Below are 26,461 nucleotides of genomic sequence, written 5' to 3'. Positions count from 1 at the left end.
CCCTCCCTCCCAGGCTCTCAAACCTGGGAGGGAGGGGGAGATCCCGAGCGGCCGTTTCGCGCGCCGCTGCTCCCCCTCCCTCCTAGGCTTGAGAGCCTGGGGGGAGGAGGCAGGGCTGGGGATTTGGGGAAGGGGCGGAGTTGAGGCGGGGCCAGGGGTGGGGTAATTAAATAAGGGGGGGGCGGCCAAAATTGTTTTTGCTTTGGGCGGCAAAAATCCTAGAGCTGGCCCTGGTTGGGGGTTAGAAGGGTGCTTTTATCACAGCTTAGTATATCCACCTATGGACAAAGCAATGAGTTTCTCACTGTTTTCTCTTCATCAGCTGCTTTGGGACAAGCTTGCTAGTTGTTTGCAACCACAGCTGTAAGCAACATCTGTCTGCTTCAGCAATGTGTAGTTATTTCCCCATGGCCCTTCATCGGTTTACACATTCTTTGCCCCCAGGTTAGACTACAAGTGAACTGAAAATGGGAACTATTTATTGGGGACCGAATCAGATTGGAGTACCGTTGTGCTATGTGCGGTACAGACATAGCAGCAAAAGACATTCTGTCCCAAAGGATATTAAACTGATAAGAACAGATAGTAGATAATGTTTTCACCCCTCAGCCAAAAGGCCAAGATACTACCTTAGTTCAAGATAAAATGCACCAGGTGGGAGAGCAAACAAGGGATGTGGAGGAAGAAGGATGAGAAATCAAAAGAAATTTCTTTGCATATGCTAGCGGTATGAAAAATTTGTAAAAAGAGATCATGGTGGAATAAAGGGGGTAGTTGATACGCTAATTCAAGGCTTAATTGTGGATTGCCTTGAAGATAAGGATAAGGGTAGGCAACAGAGAGACTCAAAGTGGATGAGGTGTCAGAAAGACTGGCCAGAAGATGTGTGACCCTGGCAGACAAGGTGCCAAGCTCATACCAAAGCCCCCGTGTCTCAATTGGACACTGACAAATACATACCTGGCATCAGTCTGGCTCACCGGTGTGTTAATATCATTAAAATAGGTATTCAAATGATAAGAATGTGATTAGTGTTTAGACTTTATTGAATGCTTGTGAGTTGCTGCAGGCATTAGTCTCACTCAGGGCTAGTCTACACTGGTAGCGCTTTAACATGCCTTGTGTGGTCGCGGCGCAGTGCTGGGGGAGAGCTCTCCCAGCGCTCTTAAAAATAAATAAATAAATAAATTTTAAAAAAACTACACACCACCTCAACAAAGGGCGTAGCTCCCACCGCTGGGGCACTGTTTACACTGATGCTTTACAGCGCTGCAATTTGCTGTGCTCAGGGGGGTGTTTTTTCACACCCTTGAGCAAGAAAGTTGCAGCATTGTTAATTGCCAGTGTAGACAAGCCCTTAAACCAGGGGTTCTCAACCTTTTGTACTGGTGACCCCTTTCACATACCAAGCCTCTGAGTGCAACCCCTCCCCCTTATACATTAAAAACACTTTTTTATATATTTAATACCATTATAAATGCTGGAGGCAAAGCAGGGCTTGGGGTGGAGACTGACAGCTCACGACCCCCCATGTAATAACCTCGTGACCCCCTGAGGCATCCCGACCCCCAGTTTGAGAACCTCTGCCTTAAATCCTCTATATACCATATTGTAAGGTTGTATTGTGAGCCTCTGTGACTGTGTGTCACCAGACGGGACAGAGACATTAACTATCGTAAAGGTCCATCAACAGACAGACTATTCTGGGATGTTAAAGAGGACAAAAGATGATGTTTGTTCTGCCCTCCTCCCCATGAAGATGACTCATGCAAGTAGATTCCTCCCATCAGCTGAGTTTGCAGCTCAGAGCACATAGCAGGCATGGGATAAAAATCCCAAACAGAAGGAACTGATTATCTCTATGATGCCAGGACTCCTTAAGCACAAGCAAGAGATCCCCAGCTACTTAGCCTGGGTTAGCCCCAAAGGACATGTAAAGCTTGCTGACTACAGAAGCTTCTTAACAACTTTGGAAATTTAAGATTATAACATATTTGTATATATGTTTACCTGCTTTGACTTTGTAAATAACTCATTTCCTTTTCCTACTTAATACATTTTATATAGTTTAATATAGGGTTGGCTACAAGCATTGTCTTTGATGTAAGATCTAAGGTGCTACTGACCTGGGGTAAGTGGCTGTTCTTCGGGTCTGGAAGTAACTTAAATACTTGGTATAACAGATCATCTATCACAAAGGTATGCTCACCTGGGTGGCAAGATGGATTGGAATATCCAAGGAGACTGTCTGTGACTCCATGTTTAGGCTGTTAGTGCCTGAGGAGTTTATACTTGATAACTGGTTGGTGAAATCTGAGGCTGGTACTCACACTCTTCAGTCACTGAAGGCAGCTTTACAAGATGATCTTAGAAGTGTTTTAAAAGGACCTAATGAGGCTAAGGTTACAGCACTCAAGACTGGAAAGGCAGAGGATTCAACAATCACAGTGCAAGATAAAGAACGGGATTAGTATTAGCATGGTGGACAAAGAGGAAGGGCCAAATCTGTGAAATGTGGTATAGGAAGAAGTAGCAGGATTTAGACACACAGCCTGATATTTAGCTCAAAATGCTGCTTGCATGCTTCTCACTGCCAGACTTCTCCTGCACACAGTCAGATTTTTCTTGCATGTGGTACGTGCACTGCCATTGACCTTAATGGGACTTCAGTGTAAAGAACAAGAATGTACAGCAGCTCCCTGCCACATGGATTGGAGAGGAACACTTTGCTCTTAGGTTCACTTCTATTCTCATTTAGTATTTACAGAATCATAGAAATTAGAAATAACGGAGGTGTGGGAAGGGTGGGACAAATACTACTATTAGATCATCATTTGTCCATCCTCTGGGAGCCAAGACAGGACTGTTCTCTACATTCTATCTTTTAGTGCTTTTGTCTAAACCAGTGTTACCATAAAAATTCAGTCAATGGAGCCTCTACAGGTTTGAGTACTACAACTTCTAGATTGTTTTAGAAATCTTTCCCTTTCCCCAACCCACTGTAAACTGTTAAAAATGGGGAAATTAATTGCTTTCAGTAGGTTCAGAATGAAATTCAAAATGGATAGGAGACGGTGTGATGACTGCATCTGTGTCAGATGAATTACTCAAGCTCTGCTTTTCACCTCTGACAGTACTACACCATGCAAGGCTGATTACTTTTAAAACAATTTTTTTAAGTGACTGATAATTGGGAGAGTAACTAGATTCACTCTCCTTGTGCTCACAAGAATGTTGAGTCATATTCCCATAATCCTTTCATACATCTCCCCTCTCTGAAAGCGCGGGCGGCTAATAGACTCTCAACTCAAGCTGTACAGACTGGATGATGATATCTTGGAATTAAGATGGGGCCACTATGTTTCTACAAGCAACATGGACCTCTTGTTCTGTTCCTTTACCATTTCTTTTGAGAGAGAGAGAGAGGGGGGGGGGAGGGGGGGTCCTGTTTTCTACCTCATTTAGCCATTACCGTATTACACTCTCCTTGCACTCTTACGGTACACTTCTATGAAAAGTCTCTGATTTTATACTGACCCTGTTCACTTTTAATGGGAACAGAAGTGGCTATATTCTATCCCTTCGGTGGAAAGGAACCTGGCAATCCACAATGAGTCTAATCCTGGCAGGGTATCTACATTTGGATATAGGCCACCATTGCTCCTTAAGTTAACAGGTGACCAGCCTTTGCTGTGACTACCCCTAGGGTATTTCAACTCACTTCCTATGGAGCATTCATTTCAGCCCTTTCCACCCCATTTAAAAGAAAATGTAGCAATACTGTATATTCCACACACCTTTTCTGGTTTAAATGCTGTCAGGAAACGCATAACCTTTATTTTTATTAAATAATGCTCGTTTGAATTTTTACTATTTATTTTGTTTTCAGATTACCTGTTTTGTGATTTTTTTTAAATATATTATGTTTTAACTGTTTGTACAAAGTCCCAAACACTTGGGCAGGTGAGGGGTGTTCTAAATGAAGGTAGTACCTGATATAACATTGCCTTAATTACACTATAGTCTACCTTTGAATAAGACTTGATTTTGGATCAACAATTAGCACATACCAATCATGTATTTTTTTTAATATTTTACAGTGTTTATACACACAATCTAACACCAGGGGTAATTTTAGGGTCATCAGTAGAAAAGCCATATTCACCAATTACAGCAAATAAAATTGATCAAATGTTTGTAATTCCTTAAAGGCAAGCTGCAACACAAAGCATTATAGAAAATATTCTAATTTTTACATCTATTTACAAAGAACAAGTCACTGAAAGAATTTGTGTTGCATATAAGAAAACAGTCGTGACTTTATAGTACTAAAAATATTAAATTAAAAATACTGTTACAAACCCTTATCAACCAAAAATCAAGAAGTAACTTCTTACAATAACTTTGACATATCGGGCTTTTAATTGACATCCTGGTTTATATCAGAGAAACTCCTGCTAGGAAGCAAGAGTAAAAATTTAATTTATTCAGACACAGCATCCACCATCATGAGATACTAAAACAGGAACAGGGATTTCTAGAAACTATTTTAAAAACACAATCCAACATATAATTTGTAAATGTTTAACTGTCTAAGGTATAAATTAATCCCTACAATTTTCCTTTGAAGAACATGCCTAATAAAGCTGGCCTCTACCATTTAATAAGGTATACCATTTAATAATAATGGAAGGTCTTATAGATCATTTATTTTTGCAGAGAAAAGAAAGAGATCCATAGCGAACAAGGCAGATCTGTATTCTTCAGCTGTCTCACACAATTGCTACCCTTCTCCAGTAAAACAATACCTTTCACTTGTAAAGCTGCTATTAGCTATAACTGAGTGATTATCACATTTGCGTGCCATGGAATAAACACAGCCATGTAAAGCAACAGTACGGTGCACGATATGCTAACTATGGCAATTAAAAACTAACTAACTGAGCATAAGGCTGTTATAAACATACAGCTAAGGGTAGCATAAAATCCCTTTACCTGTAAAGGGTTAAAAAACTTAAATAACCTGGTTGGCACCTAGGGACAAAGAGGGACCAGGGCAGAAAAAAACATCTCCTAAAACCCTGCCTAAAATAAGCATCCAAGATTACAAAAATTGTAAGTAATAGCAAGAAAATGCATTAGCTTATCTTTTGTTTTAGCTTGTAAATTTTCCCTATGCTAAGAGAAAGGTTTATTCCTGTTTTTTGTAACTTTAAAGTTTTGTCTAAAGGGAAATCCTCTGTGTTTTAAATCTTATTACCCTATAAAATTACCTTCCATCCTGATTTTACAGAGGTGCTTCTTTTACTTTTTTTTTTTATAATAATGTTCTGCTTTTAAGAACCCGATAGGTTTTTAGTGTCCTAAAAACCTAAGGGTCTGGTCTGTGCTCATCTTGTTTACCTATTTGGTTGGTATATTATGCTCAAGCCTCCACAGGAAAGGGGGTAAAGGAGTTTGCGGGGATATTTTGGGGAAACAAACTCCAAGTGGTCCTTTTCCTAAATCTTTGTCTAACTCACTTGGTGGTGGCAGCGATACCGTCCAAGAACAAGAAAAATTTGTGCCTTGGAAAAGTTTTTAACCTAAGCTGGTAAAAATAAGCTTAGGGGGTCTTTCATGCGGGTCCCCACATCTGTACCCCAAAGTTCAGAGTGGGGAGGGAACCCTGACAAGGGCTAATAGAGGCTACAATGCCCAGATGTGGTTTTATCAAAGTACATAAAACAGACCTTCATATGCTTCAGGTCACCATAGACATTAATTCACAACAAGAGCAAACAATAAAAGTTGGTGAGATTCTCTGACTGACAAGTGTACTCTCTTCAAGTCAAGCTTACTACCAAACTGGTGTTCCTACAGGAGCTCTAGACTTGTAACGTAATAGCCTCAGATTAAGAAAATCCTTCAAACCTGTAATGGAACAGTTGAACTATTAAATATACACACATAGTATATATATAAAAGGGACAAAGCTCAAAATCTGTTGAGACTCCAAATGCAACCAATGTTTGGGTACCTAGTTACAACTCCATTATCACTGACATTTTTATAGTGCAGTGATACTCAGACCTCAGTTGTTCAGGAGTCAAATTAGTGATCAACATTACCTAAAAGAGCCACAGAAGTGTGAATTCATTGTTTCATTTACTATAGTATTATTCATATTTAAACAATATTATGGAAAATATTTAATATATATTCAATAAAATTCTCACAGGAAATAAATTAATAACTTAGTGCAAGTTGACAACTTAATTGGTTAACAACATAAAAGCATCCTGATGGTTAATAATTAAATCATAGTGTTTTAATATGTGCTGAAAAGAGCCACAGGAGACATTAAAGAGCCACTTGCAGCTCGCAAGCCGCAGTCTGAGTATCACTGTTCTAGTGTATAGCCTAGAATAGATCTTATCCGTGTTTCAGAATGAGATTAAAGCCTTGGCAATCTCCCAGTGCATTTGAGAGGGTGGAGAGGACAGTGCACTAGGTGCACCGTGGCTCTGATCCAGGATGGCAATTCCTCCAACTAAGAATATAGCCATGTCTCACCAGAACGGTACTCCCCACCTGGTGTGTTGCTTGCATAGTCTGGGAAAGGTTATGAACAGAGTAGCAGAAAATACGGGTTGTGACTGCCGGTGAGAAACATGGAAGTATTCAACTACATGGCGAGCTTCTGTTTCTCCTGAGACCACTAGCTTTATAGCAAGCATCAGAAACATTTCCTCTACACAGATTTGTAAGACACACTTTCTCTTCAGTTTTGTTATGGGCCTACCCATTAGCACTGCTCTATTTTTATTAGAAAACCTGGATGAGATTTTCAAAAGCCAATGAGGGGATTTAACCACAGAACTCTCAGGGTAGTGCTTCTCGTTTAGACCGACATCAGCGCGGCTTCACCGGTGCAACTGCACCTCTGTAATATGTCTGGTGAAGAAGCTGTATGCCGACAGGAGGGCGCTCTCCTATCGGCACAATTACTCCACCTCCGTGAGAGGCAGAAGCTATGTTGGTGGAAAAGCATCTCCTGCCAACATAGTGCCGGTATGGATAGCGCTTAGGTCTCTGTAACTTGCATCGCTCAAGGAGGGTCTTTTTCACATCCCTGAGCAACATAAATTAGATTGACTTAAGGGGTGGTGTAGACCTGCCCTTATTGTGGTTAAGTCTCCTAGGTAAATCTGAAAGTCTCAACCCCTACTTTTAAAATGTTTCCACATCTGGACATTAAAGTTTTGGTTGGAGCTGAAACTCCAACATCCCCAGTGGCACAAGGACTTTTGGGTCACATGCCCCAGCAGCCCACCAACCCCGTCCACCACAACTGGGTGGGGAGCTATAATATTGATTGAGAATGTGGGTGCTTCAGCCCCATAAATCATCCACACCACAACAGCATGCCACACCTGAGAAACCTGTTTTAACCAAATTCTGGCAATTATTAAGTTACAGGGGAGCAAAAAAAGGAAGATACTGGTTTCAAATACTCTCTTAAGGATGGTTATCACTTTAGGGAAGGAAGTAGTATCTAGAAGGATGAACTCCTAAGAAAAAGATCCTGTTTTCACACAAATGTCGCTGACCACCACCATCACCACACAAATGCAACGAGAAAGGCACAAGAATTTCAAAAAGCACTTACGGGGCTAAGGAGCACACGTCCAATTGACTTTTCTTGACACTTGCACTTCTAAGTTCTCTCAGGCACTTTTGAAACTCTCACCCACAGACTATGAAAAATACCTTTATACACACACACACACACACACAAAATATCTATATGTGGCTCATTAAAGCACCTGTTCCAATAATGTCACTGATAATGCAAGTTAAGAGGTGTAGGGAATTAGTTGTTTCTGGAGATAAGTTTAAATTCTGTCTAGGGTTACATGTAAAAGTTAGCATAGTGGTCTCATTTAGTACCCATTTATCCACATCACAAGGCAACACAGTTGGCACACCTAGCAGAGCTTTGCAAGGCCCAAATCCAGAATAGCAAGGGATTTTATAGGAAAAGACCAAGATGTTCAGATATCTGAGAAGAATCATGCACTATGAGTGACTTCAGCTAATTCGTTTAGTTCTTTCAGAAGCACCAGTTTCACACTCGATTTTAAAATTTAGAAAAAGATGGCACAGAAATGCAATGCCAACTTGGCTTAAGTTTGTCTTACCTGAGCTGGATATTAGGCTCCGTGCTACATCAGTTCAGGCTAAGTTGCCCTCTCCCCATCTGGTAGAAAATATTTCCAGTTCCAAAATGTTCACCTTCATGACTCTTAGAATTTTCTGTCCTTAGCTGAAACCTCCAGACTATCCAAGCTCTGCTCACTCTCAGTCTCACTCACACACTCCCAAATCAATGCAACGTCATCTCTCTCCGGTGTGCCTCCACACAAGCGTTCACTGCAGGGGAGAAATGCAGCCTCGGAAGCTGTCGCTATACAGACTCTCTTCCCTCTCCCAGACTCACTACAAAGAAAACAAGAAGAGGTCCATCAGTTTTCTGTTTCTTGCACCACGCATATATTTTTGTCACAAAATCAGGATCTATTTGCAAACAAAAAAAGTGTTCGACATTCTGTTTATGTGAACAACCAAGTAAATACACTCAGGGCTTGGCTGTACTATGGGGTTACAATGGATGTAACCCTGTAGTGCCAATGCTATGGGGAAGTTACTACAGCAACAGAAGGAGTTTTTCTATCCCGGTAGTAACTCCACCTCCCAGAGGTCTGTCTACATTGCAATTAAACACCCGCAGCTAGCCCGTGTCAGCTGACGCAGGCTCATGGAGCTGTAAAATTGCAGTGCACACATTTGGTTGGGAGCCCAAGCTCTGGGATCCTTCCCGCCTTGCGGTGTCCGACAGCTCAGGCTCCAGCCTGAGTCCAAACGTCCACACTGCAATTTTATAGCCCAGCAGCCCGAGTCAGCTGTCAAGGGCCAGCCACAGAGGTTTTATTGCAGTGCAGAAATAGCAATGGTAGCTAGGTTGACCAAAAAAACGCTGCTGTTGCCCTAGCTACGTCTACACTGGAAGGTTAGGTTAGCAAAGCTGCGGCACTCTGCATCATAGCTATGTCGTCTAGGCATCATGACCACTTTGTACAACATTTCAAGGGTGTAACCCACCAAAGAGGAAAGGAAGCACAACGGACGGTAAAAATAGTGGTGCTGAAACCGAGCAAATGAGGATTAAGGCTGAGTTGTCATGAACATTTCCTAAGCCGCATTATCTGAGACACTGTGGAGTAGTCTCCCAAAGGAAATGTAGGGAGCTGCATGGCTCAGGTTATTGAAGAACATGGACTGGACTAAGTAATGGAAAAAATACCAAAGGGAGAATCCTGAAATGAGCAAGGGGAATGGATTACATGCCTCACTAGCTCTTTTCCATTTCCAGTGTTTGCTTCTTTGTGGATGCACAGGACCTAGATATGTTTGTGTATCCAAACAGCTGTTAAAGCCAGTGGACAGTGATGCAGTCGCTCAGCCAGAAATTTCACAAAGCAAGGGGCACACAATTGACCGTACATTTAGATCTTAGGGGCAACAAACACAAACAAACAATTTAAAACAGTCATGACCTCATTTTGCTCAGTTTGGTTTCATTTTATTCATAAACATATTCTGTGGTCATTTTTCAGCCTCTCAGTTTTCAAATTTTGCTATTCTCCCTTCTGGTTTGAGATGCCAGTCAGGTCCTGATTTCAGTGCTGCTGCATAGAAAAAAATGCCCAACACTGCTTTATATTAATGGAGAGATTGGCTTGGTGAATTGCATTTTGTTTAGGATTAGGATGAAATTTTGTGATCTGACCAGACATTCTGGGTGAACTAAAATGCAGTCAATGGGCCTACAGCCACATGATGTCATTTGTCTGTAATTTACTTATGCAGAGAAGCTCAGTTCAAACACAACATCTCGTTTTCAGTGGGGTCCTGTGTTTTACCCCATTTTCTAACTTGGTTGACAGATTTATGAGGTCAAGTGGATTCACCTGGAGGTCTCAAAGCGAGTTAACCCATGGAGACCGTAGGCACGTACTATACAACATCATCCTCAGCTTTCCTACAGGAGAACACAAGACCCTCCAAAGCCCTTTGTTGCTCTAATTCATTATCCCACACTGTTAACAAGGGAACAGTGCTAATGGAAAAACTGAACTGATTTCCCAGCACAAGCAGCTGCTACCAGCTATATTTTAGATGGAATAATCTTGGCCATTTGCTGACAGATAAACACAACAAAGCCCAATGGTACACAGGGATTGTCTGTCATCCAAACATTATAGGAAGCTGTTAGTCCATCCTGTAATATTCTCTCAAGACATCAAAAAAAGTTATGAAAGCTGTTAGATTGCAACCTGTGATATGCACAGTGCACACAACTTTGAAGGCCGCTTAGAATTTTCCAGCTGAGAATCGCGAAAGTATTTTCCAATCAGTAACTAGGCTTTGAAAGTGATTTAAAAAAAAAAAAGAAGAAGTACATTGAATTAAACCATGGAGTCCTGAGCAGTAGAATGCAGTACCTTCACTTGACTTGGATTTTGTAAAATAGCTACTGCAGCAAATTGTTTCTCAGGGCAGCTCAAGACATTTCTTCCATTAGAAAAAACAAAATACTCTCAGCGGTGACAGAGAACAGCAATAGAAGGGGGCTTGGAAAGGGGAATAACTTTAATAGTTCCTAGAAAATTTACAGTTTTGTAGTTCTGATCTCAAATAATTCAGAAGAAAAAGCTGGTTTTGCAGGCATAAAACTGCCAGTTTGTCACAGAGTGTGAAGTTTCTACATGAAATTGACAAGCCACCTCAAGGGGAAAATTTATGGTTCTGCCTAGGAGGGGATGTAAAGTCCACTTTCAGTATGAAAAGGCTGTATTAATGGTGTGACTCCACTTTTGATCTCATTCACAAGTACTTGTGAACACACTTCAAAGCATTTAAAACCCCAACATTCACAAGTCTCTTTGTAATACCGCCCCCTTTCATGTCTCTCCAACCACGCTACAGCCCAAGATACAATGACCAAAATAAACGAAGAGTCTAGAACAGTTTATACATTCCTCCTCAGAGTTGGTTGCATTTATTTGTGAGTAGTCCTTTATGTTTTTTATACCGGTCTACACTCACCATACAGTGAGCATAGAAAGCACTTCAGAAAATTTTAATCACAACAATAATACAAATGGAGATATCCCATCTCCTAGAACTGGAAGGGACCTTGAAAGGTCATCAAGTCCAGCCCCCTGCCTTCACTAGCAGGACCAAGTACTGATTTTGCCCCAGATTCCCAAGTGGCCCCCTCAAGGATTGAACTCACAACCCTGGGTTTAGCAAGCCAATGCTCAAACCACTGAGCTATCTTTTTCTGTAAGATGGCAATCATAACAGTAGATGAGAACCTACAATCAATAAGCTACCAGGAAACAAATTTCAAATCTGCTTCCCTCTCAAACATTTCCCAATTTTCCATTGCAGCGGGGAGAAAGGAAGAGGAGGAGGAGGAGGAAGAGGAACTTTGCCATGTGCACTGAAGATTATCAGATTCAGGCCATCTCAAAACGAGGATTGCGGAAGAGGGAGGGAAGAAAAATACAATTCAAAAATGATGAGGTTCATGCAGAGAACACCCAGTAGCAGCCTCCTCTTGTTTATATCATCGAGGCTCCAGCTTGAGTGCCTCTGCTGATCTTAGCTGTGGTAGTATGGCACAGGGAAAGAGATGGCTTTAAATGAAAAACTAGTCTCTTCAAGTAGAACTGCTAGCTTCTTGTTGAGACACCAACAATTCTTCTGCAGCTTCTATTTTTAGACCTATATATTCTCTATATTTAGAGAATAAACAAATACCCAAAAAAACCTTGTTTTGTTTTTTGCCCAGAACTTGTCCGTCAGTTGATGAGAGTTTCAGATACGTAGCCTCATTTATAGGAAATGATTTCTACTTGACCCCATTAAAATATAAGAGTCAGACTGGAAAAAGTAGAAGACTACAAGTTTTTGGGAAACACTCAAGAGACTAATTTTTTTTCCTCTGATGTCTGAAAAAAAAAAAAAAAAAAAGACAGTGAAACCAAAAAGAATTCCCCTCTCCCCATGCACACCCTTTTTCGGAATGAAAAATGCATATTGTACTTGAGTGGGAAGGAACTCTATAAATATGGCCTTTAGAAGTCAGATTCTTCTTGCTTAAGACAGGATGAGAAGTAAATCAAAATTTCTCTAACTGCAAACTTAAGCCAGCTATAATATTGTCCATTCTTCATTAGGTACTAGACCATGTGCCCGAGGAATGCAAACATGTCAGACAAATACAAAGTGAGACTGACGACTGATTTACTAGAACATCCACCAAGCGTTTTAAGTGTCTGTTATACAAACAAGCAAAGTGAATTAGACATAGCTGCTTCACATTTTCAGTGCCAATTGCAAATTTGTAAGGATCAAGTCATAACCTCCCTGGCCTTTTGTCTGCCAGCTCAGACACACCCAACTATTTCATCTCATCTAACACAGGGGAATAATGAGAGGCAAGTAAATTGGCAGAGTCTCTGCCAAAACACCACACACTTCCCAGAATGCATTCCTCCACTAGATCTATTTCTCCACGCTCTTCAGTCCACACCAAATGGGTCATATTACTTCCCCCCAAATCCCAACTCATGTCAATTGCATGTGACTGCACAGAGCAGCATCTAGTAACGTAGAAACTTTCACTGTAGTTCCTTTTCCTACACAGTCCACCTGCTTTTTCCCCTCCATAACTGAACACACAATTAGATATATCTGGCTTTGGCCACTTACAGGCTGCTCAACTAGAACGAATCACTAAATGATGTGACAAACATCATCTGGCTAACACCTGTGATTAAAATTGGGCCCTCCAGAACTAAAAGTGTGAATCTACACAGCTTGCGCTAAAGAGGCAGGCTCTTTGGTTGAGCGCTGTAACAGACTCTCATCCTCTGTGGATCAGGCTACTAAAGGGGACATTTACACACTGAAGAGGGTGGTACAGGCATTCCCAAGATACCCAACTCCTGCAGTGATCGATCCAACGGGGGTCGATTAGATGCGATAATTGACCACCGAGCGCTCTCCTGTCGACTCCAGTACTCCACCAGGGCGAGAGGCACAGGCGGAGTCAACGGGAGAGCGTCAGCCGTCAACTTACCGCAGTGAAGACACCCCAGTAAGCAGATCTAAGTACATCGACTTCAGCTATGTTATTCACGTAGCTGAAGTTGCATAACTTAGATCAATCCTCCCCTCCCCACCGCTAGTGTAGACCAGGCATCAGATACTTTGGTCTCTTGTGGTTAAGTAGGGGACATCCAGCAGCTGGGAAGAAGAGCCCAACAGAATTTTTTTTTAATATGTACCCAAAACATGCCATCTCCTATACTCAAGAGAGGACTTTCACTACAGAAAGCAAAAATAAATTAATGTCACCAGAATCTTAAGCCCCCTTTACGACTAGTGGGTCTGTTTACCTTTAGAAAGGAGCCTATAAGAGGGAACATGATACAAGTATATAAAATAATTAGTGGTACAGACAAAGTAGATTGGGAGCATCGGTTTCCCTGATCTCAGAATACAAGAAATTGGCTAACAGTCAATGGGAAATTCAAAAATTGGTAAGAGGAAATAGTTTAATCATACCTAGTGTGAAAAAGTGTCAAACTTGTTGTCATGGGATATTATGGAGGCCCAGAATTTAGTAGGGTTCAAAAAAGGATTAGATTTTTAGATGGATATCAAGGAATTTAGAGTTATAATAATTAATGACAATAAAAGTTTTGGGAGGGCTATTAAACTTTGTGCTTCAGAGTTTAAGCCACTCTGCTTAACAGGTTTCAGGGTAGCAGCCGTGTTAGTCTGTATCCTCAAAAAGAACAGGAGTACTTGTGGCACCTTAGACACTAACAAATTTATTAGAGCATAAGCTTTCGTGGGCTACAACCCACTTCTTCGGATGCATATAGAGTGAAACATATATTGAGGAGATATATATACACACATACAGAGAGCATGAACAGGTGGGAGAGGTCAGAAAGAGATCAATCCACAGGTACTTACTGCCGGGTTTACACACCATCTTTTGTGGCATGTGGTTTTCCCCCACTCAGCAACAGGGCACTGGACTACATGGACCACTGCTCTGGATCCAGTCTGGCAATTATATTCCTATGAAAATATATATTTTAAATGAACTTTTCCCCTAAAAGCCATCCTCATTCTTCAAACAAGACCTTAAAGGGATTAATAATCAGTGATGTATGCCAAGAACGGATCCCACATACTCAAAGTATCATACTCATTTTCTAGTCCAAAAAGTATATTTTTCATATTTGGCTGCCTCTACTGAAGACAATAATAATAATTTTAATTTTTTTTTTTTTATTTATTTATTTTTTGCTGGCAATACCTTGGATTTCCATTGCCTTTATATTACTACTCTGGCTACCAATATGCTGATTCTGGATAACTTTCTTCTTTTTAAACCCCAACTAATCATATCAAGTAACAGAAAATTTAAGGGAAACCTGAAGTGTTAAATCCAAGCTTTGAATTGTGCTGAGAAATGAGCTTCCAAAATTCTGCAATCTTAGTACGGCTCTGAAATATATAGCATCAGCATATGAGAATCTTCAGAATTCTTAAAAGGGACATGAACTTAAAACTACTGTTTCAACAATTTTTGGCCTGCTATAAATCCTAAAATTGCTAGAACTGAAAGATCAGAAAAAAATTATTTTTGGGGGTGTATTTTGTGCAAATTAAGCCCTTTTGGATTATGCAGGGGAAACAGTTAAATGAATTAAATACAATAAATCAATTTCCCTTGTTTTTTGTGTGGCTCTTTCAGAGAGCAAAAGGAAAGACATCACTGTCTAAAAATATAGGAAAATGTGGTTGTAAAAGGACAAAATCTGGCAGGGGAACTGATGGACAGATATAGTACTGACCTAATTTATTTTTTTAACTGACAAAATGTCAGTGGCGTATTTGCCAAGCAGAGAATTCTGTTAAGCACAATGCACAAACTCCACGTTATTTTTTTTTTTTTTTTTTTAAACTTAACAAAACGTTGGCCAATAGTACCTTACAATTAATGCCTGGTATTGGCCAGCATTTTAAAGCAATGGCAGCTAAAGCTGTTAGCAATCCTCAGCTAGGGCAGATCTGGTAATTTCATTGTTTCTGAAAAATATGAAGACTAACTACATCTACCCTTCCCAGAGAAGGAGAAGGGCTTAACATGAATTTTTAGATTCTGCTGAACAGAACATACTGAAGTTTTGAGGCATATGATGATATCACAAAACTGAACATATCTTTTAAACAAACATGCAAAGGTACTGCATGGCTCAGATAGGTGGAACTACAAAGGCTTGAAGGTTGATGGTTTAACATCCAAGGAGCTGAAAGTCACTACCATCTGATGGCAGCTGAGGTGACCTTTGTGAAATGAGTAAGCATCTCAGCCCCATATCACAAATTGGTACCCTAAGTGGGATTGAATTTCTGAAGATGGAATTCTCCCTCTCACCCCTAATATCAGAGATCAGGTACATTAATGTGGCAGACAGGGTTAGGGATTAAGGCAATTTGTACTCAAGCTACCTGTGCTGTATCTGTTCAGGATATAAAGACAACTTGTAGCGAGTCTGATGAAAACACGGTAAGTCGATGGGTGAGCACTCACCCATCAACTTAATTAATCCACCTCAATGAGAGACGGAAACTATGTCGATGGGAGAGCGTCTCCCACCAACACAGCACGGTGTAGACACCGCTTTAAGTCGATGGAAGTTGCACTGAATCGAGTTATGCAGTTTATGTAACTTCACCAGTGTAACTTGTATCAGCTTTCAGCGTTTGTGTAGACAAGGCCTAAGGCAGTAAATTCAGCACCATTTGCCAGCAGCAAACACTTATTTTTTAAATTATTAAAAAACGTGTATTTGGCATTATGCGCATGCAAGGTTTATTCATATCACACACTGCTATCTCCCCACCTCCCACAAACTTCATAAGGATCTCGCCACTGCTGTGTTAGCACTTTATTTCTGTTGGCAAGTACCAGTTTGTGCATTTGTAAATACACAGTGAAGTCACAGGTGGTGAGAGGTGAAGGAGAAGGTGCCCCCTCTTTTCACAAAACCTTGAGAGGGGAGGTGCAACAGGGACATTGAAGCAGGCTTTACAGATCATAGGATCCCCTCTCACCCTGCTAGCAGATGGTTCTTTTTCCACATTCTAGAGAACTGTCAGCCCTGGAAATTTCCCAGCTCCTCAAGGCAAACGGCCCTTTGGCTGTCTTAATAAAACATCTCTGTTGCTAGGTCTGTGGGAGTAGAAATAGATTACAGAACACAACACAAAAACAGATCTGTACTGTTACTGCCTGAGGCTGTTAACCCTCCTCTGAAGCACTGTGCGCAGGCCTAGTCTCTGTGCCCCAGGAAAGCTATTATTGCCTGGGACAGTGGGTAGCATGGGGCTCGTACTAGTTTTAAACACTGGGAGAGAGGAGACAACTATGAAGTGCCCTGATGTGGTGTTTAAAACATTAACAGATTAACAAAGATGACAGATTAAATTACCACTTTAGAGATGTTTATATCTGTGAGAGGTTCACACACCTAAGAAACTAGGAGTAAAATATAGAACTCTAGCAAAACAAAACCACCTCACATAAATAGAAATAAAACAGAGCAATTTACCATGGAAGGCCACTGAAGCCAAGTGTATGAGCTTAATCATGATATTGGGGAGGAAAGGGGGAGGAAGAGGCTACTGAGGAGTCTTAGAGAGAAAGAAGAACGATGGCTAAATATTTATTTGCTTTATGTTTAGAATAAGTCGGAAGCACCCATGCACTAAGTCCGAGTGCTTTGCCAATCACAAGAACAAAATGCAATAGAATCAGCTTGTCCCTTTTAGTAACCAGCAACATGTCATCCAGTACTAACAAATCCCAAGCCCCAATGCCCCTACCTCTCTTCACAGGCCATTCAAAATTAATATGAACCAGAAACTCAGGTTTGCTAGGTCAGATATTCCCCACCCCTTGTTTTGAAGAATGTATTCTGATCAGACTTGTAGACTAGACAGAACAAAATAATAATAATAATAAATCCATCTTCACATGTGGCCTAAAACAGGATTTGAACTCTGGCCTTTAGACTTAAGATCAGTACACTAGCCCCCTAGACTCCTCCTCATACAGAACGAAAATGGCCCATATCTCTCGGCAAGCATCTGTGCTGCTCACTGTGCCTGAATTCCTGCTAGGGGCTGGATGACTGCAATGAATTCTGCTTATAACTGCAGCTCTCGGGAGGCAGGCAGCCGTGCCACTTGAGCAGAGAACAGTTCCAAAAGCTCCATGACAAGATTCTTGCTACTTACTGCCAATGGACCATTAAAAAATATTTCCCAATGGAAAGTTCTCTGATTTTCATAAGCAGTGTGCACAAACAACAAGCATCCCAATTCAATTGCAAGCAGCTAAACTGCTAATGGAAAAGATACTTCTTTTTCCTTCCTGAAGGCAGTCACAGGGTAATATGTGCTTGAAGAAACACCATCCATCGACTCACATGACATCAATTATTCAATAACTGAATTAAAGCAAGAGACTAAAGAGCAATGAGGTTTGGGACTATGACAGCAAGCTCTGAGGAACAATAGCTCAAGTGAGTCCTTGGGTTGTTATTCACAGTAGGGATCACTGGGATCGCTGTCAGCTGGTCACTGCTCCCCAAAGACCTCCTACCCAACTCCCACTGTAAGAAAAGAACAATCTTCAGACACATAGATGAACGCAATACATTGACAAAGAACCAACATGGCTTTTGTAAGGGGAAATCGTGATCCACCAATCTGTTAAAATTCTCTGAGGGTGTCAACAAACACGTGGACAAGGGTGATCCACTGGATAGAGTGTACTTGGACTTTCAGAAAGCCTTTGACAAAGTCCCTCACTACAGGCTCTTAAGCAAAGTAAGGAGTCATGGGATAAGAGGGAAGGTCCTCTCACAAATCAGTAAATGGTTAAAAGATCAGAGACAAAGGTAGGAATAAACTGTCGGTTTTCCCAGTGCTGCTAGAAGCTGGATGATAGGGGGTGGATCACTGGATAATTGCCCTGTTCTTTTCACTCCCTCTGAAGCATCTGGCACTGGCCACTGTCAGAGACATGGTACGGGGCTAGATGGACCATTGGTCTGACCCAGCCACCTGACCTGTCTGCGAGTTACTCAGGGGGAGGCAAATCTAAGGCTGTCTAGCATGTGACTTGTTTAGTCTGGAAAGTGCTAGGTAAAGCTATCAGGACTAGCTGAGCACCTCAACACTTAGAGATAAAAAGGAAAGAGTTCTGCTCTTCTAAAAAAAAAAAAAAAAAAAAAACCACTTTCCCCAAAGGATCCCTGTGGTATGTAAAGATAAGAGAAGGCAACTTCACTTATTTCCACAGGGAAACCAAATAACACAGGAGCTGCAGGGAACTAGTGAGATCCTATAGAGACTCTCAGTATCTCATGTCTTTTTTCCTCAGAATAAACCTGAAGTTATCTGGAGAGTTGGGATGGACACATTGGAGAAAGTCCAAACGACAGTAACAAAAGTGATAAAAGGTATAGAAAACCTGACCTATGAGGAAGGGTTAAAAAAAGTGGTCATGTTTAGTCTCGAGAGAAGACCTGATAACAGTCTTCAATTATGTTAAGGGCTGCTATAAAGAGGACTGTGATGAACTGTTCTCCATCTCCACTGAAGATAGGGCAAGAAGTAATGGGCTTAATCTGCAGCAAGGGAATTAGTTTGGTTTAACTACAACATCCAGAGGACGTGAAAAATCCACACACCTGAACAAGGCAATTAAACCGACCTAACCCCTGTTGTAGACAGCGTAGGTTGATCGGAGAATCCTCCCATCAGCCTAGCTCCCACCTCTCAGGGCGGTGGATTACCTACATGAGAATCCCTCCCGTCAGCATAGGTAGTGTCTTCACTGAAACATTATAGCAGCACCAGTGCAGCATTTTAAGTGTAGACAAGCCCTTAGGTTAGATATTAGAAAACACTTTCTAACAATAAAGGTAGTTAAGCTCTGCAGAAGACTTTCAAGGGAAGTTGTGGAATCCCCATCATTGGAGGTTTTTAAAGAGCAGGTTACCCAGCACCTATCAGGGATGGTCTAGGTCAAGGGTCGGCAACCTTTCGGAAGTGGTGTGCCGAGTCTTCATTTATTAACTCTAATTTAAGGTTTCACGTACCAGTAATACATTTTAATGATTTTAGAAGGTCTCTTTCTATAAGTCTATAATATATAACTAAACTATTGTCGTATGTAAAGTAAATAAGGTTTTTAAAATGTTTATGAAGCTTCATTTAAAATTAAATTAAAATGCAGAGCCCCCCGGACCTGTGGCCAAGACCCAGGCAGTGTGAGTGCCACTGAAAATCAGCTTGCGTGCTGCCTTTGGCACACGTGCCATAGGTTGCCTACCCCTGGTCTAGGTTTACTTGGATCTACCACAGCACAGGAGGCTGGATTTGATGACTTCTCAAGGTCCCTTCCAGTCCTACATTTCTCTGGGTTGTCTGTCATGGCAACTATGTCTCCAGCACCCCCATGTCTCTCCTTTTCCTCCCTCTAAAGAAAAGGCTGGGGAAGGAGATGAGAGTCTGGGAACATTCAGCGCTCTACACGTTGTCTATGCAGAACATTCACCACTTCCACCAGTATTTGGAGTAAAAATAATTAAGAGACCCAAAGCACCTTTGTAACCACTGAAATGACTGAGTGCAAATAAGAATTTAACTGAACTGTTCCTTAGGACAGAATTTCAAACTTGCACAAAACTTTGCCCCCTCAAACCTATTCAGTGACAAACACACCCAACCAATAGAACACCACGTTAGAAGTGTAACACAAATGTTAGTTTGTAAAGCTCAGTATTATCGTCACAACTCAAACTGGTTGAAGGAATGAGAGTTTACAGAAGCTGCTTTCTCCAAATAACCCTTGGGCATTGCAATGCAGAAACTACTGAACTTCTGTACCTTTCGGTGATTGCAGCCCCTCAATTCTGCAATATAAAACTCATCTCTCCCCTTCTTAGATTATCCTCTTTGTAATTCACAGGTCTCCAGATTTGACTCTCTTGTGGGTAGTTTCTGTTTTACAGCCAATCAAGTGACGTTTGTTTTTACCAAGAGGATAAAAAGGAACTTCTTAGTTCAGCCAGGAAGCATGAAGAGTTTTAGTATTACTTAGCGTTCTGTTTCCTGACTGAAAAGGTCCACAACAGGCTTCAGTGGAGACTAGATTACAAGGGGCTCAATTGCTTCTCAGCAGTGAGGCAATGAATCTTTAATTCGGCCATATGATTACAAATGAAGGGAAGACAGGAACATGGCAGTGGTATGTTCACTCTCCCTGGACATCAGTTTAAAAAAAAAAAAAAAAAAAATTAAGATGACTGACCTCAGCCATAGTATTGGAACTTCTTACACAAAATATATATATACAAAATATATATATATTTGAAGAGTGGAGACATGATCATGAAAATCCTTAACTGTGTGAATAATGTTATTTTACAATCAAGTGGTAAGTAAAGGAACAAAGAATTGAAGATTGTAAGGTGGTCTGACTAGAGGGGCAGAGTAGAGATTGTTTTGGGGGGGTATTTGCTTTTGAGGGCAATGCATGCATTTTGAATGGGGCATATGAAGATATAGAAAACACTAAGTATAAAAATCAAATTAACCCAAGCCTAATTTAGATGGATATCTATCTTTATTTTAAAGCCTTTGTAAAATTTTAATCAATTTAAATTTTCCACTGTTGCAGGAAATTAGGGGGTCACACAATTATTTAATGACAGTAGACATTGAGATGCAAAAAGTTAAAGTTTTATAACCATTAAAACACAAATTGTCAATGTCACATATGATAAAATATATGAAGTAAATATCCTTGGACACGATTTAGATGTGGTAGCCAGGAGGTAAGAGACAGCTGAGTAGTGTGGGAGCAGAGCTGGGCTGGAAAAGCAGCAAGAAAGGGGAAGGCAGAAAGGAAACTGGATTGGAAGTGCCGTCTAGTCTCTAGAGGTAGTTTTGCCAGCTGCTGAGTACAGAAGGTTCAATCCAGGGAGACAGGAGGTTTGGGAGGAAGTTGAGAAGGTCTCCGAGACCTGTTGAGCTAAGGGAGAGCTCGGGGAAGCAGGATCAACTGAGCATTGGCAATGGCCAGGACTTGACACGTAGGGCAAATGACACAGGAGAGTAAAGTGGATGTGGGAGAAGAGAACACAGAATCACAGTGGCATGCTGGAACCAACATGTTACAAAAATTATAGACGATCATACAGTAAAAGCAAACTACCTTCTAAATCTCATTTTTCAGAAGTCTCTCCAAGCAGCATCTTCAGAACAAACATATTTGAAGACCCAAAACGAGGAACATAGAAGAGTAGGGTCGCCGGGCATCCGGTTTTACACTGGAATGCCCGGTCCAAAAGGGATCCTGTCAGCTCCTGTCAGCACTGCCGACCAGGCCGTTAAAAGTCCGGTCAGTGGTGCAGCCGGGGCCCGGGGCTAAGACAGGCTCCCTACCTGCCCTGGCTCCACACTGCTCCCGGGAGTGGCCGCCAGGTCCCTGCAGCTCCTAGGCAATGGGGTGGCAAGGGATTGGGAGGCTGTGTGTGCTGCCCCTGCCCCAAATGCTGGCTCCGCAGCTCCCATTGGCCAGGAACTGTGACCAATGAGAGCTATGGGAGGTGGCACCTGCAGGCACGAAGGCATCACACACAGCCACCTGGCCGTCCAGTGCCTAGAGGCTGTAGGGACCTGATAGCCACTTCCTCAGAGCCGCGGTAAGCGCCGCTGGGATGCCGCACCCTCACACCCACCCCAATCTCCTGGCCCAGCCCGCAGCCCCCTCCTGTACCCCAAACCCCTCATCCCTGGCCCAACTGCCAGCAGGAGCCCTCACCCCCCCCCCGCACCCTAACCCCCTGCCCCAGCCCTGAGTCCCCTCCCGTGCCCCAAACCCTTCATCCCCAACCCCAACTGGAGCCCTCGCCCCCTCTTGCACCCCAAACCCCTCATCACCAGCCCACCCCAGAGCCCACACCTGCAGCCGGAGCCCTCACCATCCCGCACCTGAACTCCTGCCCCACACCTCATCCCCAGCCCCAACCGAGAGCCTGCACCCCCAGCCCAGAGACCATACCCCATGCTGTAGCCCAACCCCCTACTCCAGCCCGGTGAAAGTGAGTGAGGGTGGGGAAGAGTGAGCAAGGGAGGGGGGGGGGAGGATGGAGCGAGCGGGGGCAGGGCCTCAGAGAAGGGGTGGGGCAGGAGTGTTCAGTTTTGTGTGATTAGAAAGTTAGCAATCCTACAGAAGAGAGCTTGAGACTGCAGAGGATCCATTTCTCTCACATAATTATAGTTTTTTCCATGTCCTCAGCATTTCTGACAGCTGTGTACAGTGATAAATTTGGGATAAAGCAATTCAGCAGGGACCAGATGTGCACTCCCCTACAGTAGGGTTGTTTTCAACTTACGTTTTCAACTTAAATAAAGCTGTCTAGGGGTGGGTGGAAATGTGTAAGGAAGGGTTAGATGGGGATGAAGAATTGTTCTCAGATGACTAAAATTTTCTCCCTTAACTTTTACAGTAGATGAGTCACTGTGTAGTACCTACAAGACACAGACAAAGACAGGCACTTGGTAAGTAAAATGACAAAGATAGGCACACTGAGTGATGCTTCACCTACGGCTAGAGATCTAGATATATATCCTGAAGATGAATCTGTGATGTTGTGCAGTCTATATGGTTTTATAAAAATATAAGTGAATATAATGTAACTGGGATATGCTTCATGCAAAAGGTCTCTTGTAAGGTATCATTACAAAGCTCATAATCTACTGAGTGTGATCATCCTATTTGTAGAAATGTACCACTCTTGTATCTAAAACTAGAAATATAAAACATAATTCTGAGGGCCTATTGTAATTATGTAAAGTGTGGGCTATTAAGGATGGTTTGGAATCTTGATGACTCCCATTGTCTGCAGCTGGCTGTATTTACCTGTGAGTCTTTCTGTATATGTGTGTGCTGGCAAGTGAGTAATGAAGTCTTGCAGTGACATGTGATCATGTCACCTGAACTGGAATCCATCTTTAACCTGGTGCTTTTCCAGTGAGGGGGGGTGGAAACCCAGAGGGACAAAGGGTTCCTGTCTTATGCAAAAGATATATAAAGGGGTGGAAGAGAACAAGGGAGTGAGGAGCCATCATGAAGAATCCCCTAGCTATCACCTGAGCTGCAACAAGAGCTGTACCAGGGGAAAGAATTGTGCCCAGGCCTGGAAGGTGTCCAGTCTGAGAAAAAACTTACTGAAGCATCTCTGAGGGTGAGATTATCTGTATTCAGTTTGATTAGGCATAGATTTGCGCATTTTATTTTATTTTGCTTGGTGACTTACTTTGTTCTGTCTGTTACTACTTGGAACCACTTAAATCCTACTGTTTGTATTTAATAAAAATCACTTTTTATTTAGTAATTTACTCAGAGTATGTATTAATACCTGGGGGAGCAAACAGCTGTGCATATCTCTCTATCAGTGTTATAGAGGGCGAACAATTTATGAGTTTGCCCTGCATAAGCTTTACGCAGGGTAAAACGAATTTATCTGGGTTTAGACCCCATTGGGAGTTGGGCATCTGAGTGCTAAAGACAAGCACACTACTGTGAGCTGTTTTCAGGTAAACCTGCAGCTTTGGGACAAGTTATTCAGACCCTGAGTCTGTGTTGGAACCAGACGGGAGTGTCTGGCTCAGCAAGACAGGGTGCTGGAGTCCTGAGCTGGCAGGGAAAACAGAAGCAGGGGTAGTCTTTTGCACATCGGGTGGCAGCTCCCAAGGGGGTTTCTGTGATCCAACCCGTCACAGAATCTTCTGTTCCTTTAGCCCAATGTAAACAGAGTCTAAAACTCTTCCCCTTGCTGACTAATGGAACACTGCCTGTAAGAGTAAGTGGCAGTGTTTTACATACACCACTTTCTCCGACAGGGTAAAGAAAGGGTAAAGAAAGTTAGTCATAGAATCATAGAATATCAGAGTTGGAAGGGACCTCAAGAGGTCATCTAGTCCAACCCCCTGCTCAAAGCAGGACCAATTCCCAGCTAAATCATCCCAGCCAGGGCTTTGTCAAGCCGGGCCTTAAAAACCTCCAAGGAAGGAGACTCCACCACCTCCCTAGGTAACGCATTCCAGTGTTTCACCACCCTCCTAGTGAAATAGTTTTTCCTGATATCCAACCTGGACCTCCCCCACTGCAACTTGAGACCATTGCTCCTTGTTCTGTCATCTGCCACCACTGAGAACAGCCGAGCTCCATCCTCTTTGGAACCCCCCTTCAGGTAGTTGAAGGCTGCTATCAAATCCCCCCTCATTCTTCTCTTCTGGAGACTAAACAATCCCAGTTCTCTCAGCCTCTCCTCATAAGTCATGTGCTCCAGACCCCTAATCATTTTTGTTGCCCTCCGCTGGACTCTTTCCAATTTTTCCACATCCTTCTTGTAGTGTGGGGCCCAAAACTGGACACAGTATTCCAGATGAGGCCTCACCAATGTCGAATAAAGGGGAACGATCACGTTCCTCGATCTGCTGGCAATGCCCCTAATTATACAGCCCAAAATGCCGTTAGCCTTCTTGGCAACAAGAGCACACTGTTGACTCATATCCAGCTTCTCGTCCACTGTGACCCCTAGGTCCTTTTCAGCAGAACTGCTACCTAGCCATTCGGTCCCTAGTCTGTAGCAGTGCATGGGATTCTTCCGTCCTAAGTGCAGGACTCTGCACTTGTCCTTGTTGAACCTCATCAGGTTTTTTTCTGCCCAATCCTCTAATTTGTCTAGGTCCCTCTGTATCCGATCCCTACCCTCTAGTGTATCTACCACGCCTCCTAGTTTAGTGTCATCTGCAAACTTGCTGAGAGTGCAGTCCACACCATCCTCCAGATCATTAATAAAGATATTAAACAAAACTGGCCCCAGGACTGACCCTTGGGGCACTCCACTTGAAACTGGCTGCCAACTAGACATGGAGCCATTGATCACTACCTGTTGAGCCCAACAATTTAGCCAGCTTTCTATCCACCTTACAGTCCATTCATCCAGCCCATACTACTTTAACTTGGCGGCAAGAATACTGTGGGAGACCATATCAAAAGCTTTGCTAAAGTCAAGGAATAACACATCCACTGCTTTCCCCTCATCCACAGAGCCAGTTATCTCATCATAGAAGGCAATTAGGTTAGTCAGGCACGACTTCCCCTTCGTGAATCCATGCTGACTGTTCCTGATCACTTTCCTCTCCTCTAAATGTTTCATAATTGATTCCTTGAGGACCTGCTCCATGATTTTTCCAGGGACTGAGGTGAGGCTGACTGGCCTGTAGTTCCCCGGATCCTCCTTCTTCCCTTTTTTAAAGATGGGCACTACATTAGCCCTTTTCCAGTCATCTGGGACCTCCCCCGATCGCCATGAGTTTTCAAAAATAATGGCTAATGGCTCTGCAATCTCACCCGCCAACTCCTTTAGCACCCTCGGATGCAGCGCATCCGGCCCCAGGGACTTGTGCACGTCCAGTTTTTCTAAATAGTCCTGAACCACTTCTTTCTCCACAGAGGGTTGGTCACCTTCTCCCCATGCTGTACTGCCCAGTGCAGCAATCTGGGAGCTGACCTTGTGCGTGAAGACAGAGGCAAAAAAATCATTGAGTACATTAGCTTTTTCCACATCCTCTGTCACTAGGTTGCCTCCCTCATTCAGTAAGGGGCCCACACTTTCCTTGATTTTCTTCTTGTTGCTAACATACCTGAAGAAACCCTTCTTGTTACTCTTAACATCTCTTGCTAACTGCAACTCCAAGTGTGATTTGGCCTTCCTGATTTCACTCCTGCACGCCTGAGCAATATTTTTATACTCCTCCCTGGTCATTTGTCCAATCTTCCACTTCTTATAAGCCTCTTTTTTGCATTTAAGATCAGCAAGGATTTCACTGTTTAGCCAAGCTGGTCGCCTGCCATATTTACTATTCTTTCTACACATCGGGATGGTTTGTTCCTGCAACCTCAATAAGGATTCTTTAAAATACAGCCAGCTCTCCTGGACCCCTTTGCCCTTCATGTTATTCTCCCAGGGGATCCTGCCCATCTGTTCCCTGAGGGAGTCAAAGTCTGCTTTTCTGAAGTCCAGCGTCCGTATTCTGCTGCTCTCCTTTCTTCCTTGTGTCAGGATCCTGAACTCGACCATCTCATGGTCACTGCCTCCCAGGTTCCCATCCACTTTTGCTTCCCCTACTAGTTCTTCCCTGTTTGTGAGCAGCAGGTCAAGAAAAGCTTTGC

General features: G+C 42.5%; 1 protein-coding gene across 5 annotated transcripts in view; it reads right to left on the bottom strand.

The window, feature by feature from the left end:
• Positions 1–26,461, bottom strand: part of LOC117877345 — a 169,465-nt gene that overhangs the window by 70,660 nt on the left and 72,344 nt on the right. For 3 of the 5 annotated variants that reach the window (XM_034770376.1, XM_034770371.1, XM_034770375.1), the window contains exon 2: positions 8,184–8,481. The gene's annotated coding sequence lies outside the window, so the exon portion shown is untranslated. Of the gene's footprint in view, positions 1–8,183; positions 8,482–14,100; positions 14,209–16,254; positions 16,325–26,461 lie in introns of those variants that run through there. The other 2 variants (XM_034770374.1, XM_034770373.1) reach the window with 2 other exon arrangements.

The sequence above is a fragment of the Trachemys scripta genome, chromosome 4 (assembly GCF_013100865.1).
Source record: "Trachemys scripta elegans isolate TJP31775 chromosome 4, CAS_Tse_1.0, whole genome shotgun sequence".
In the NCBI taxonomy this organism is placed as follows: domain Eukaryota; kingdom Metazoa; phylum Chordata; order Testudines; family Emydidae; genus Trachemys; species Trachemys scripta.
This window is presented reverse-complemented; position numbering and strand designations above follow the sequence as displayed.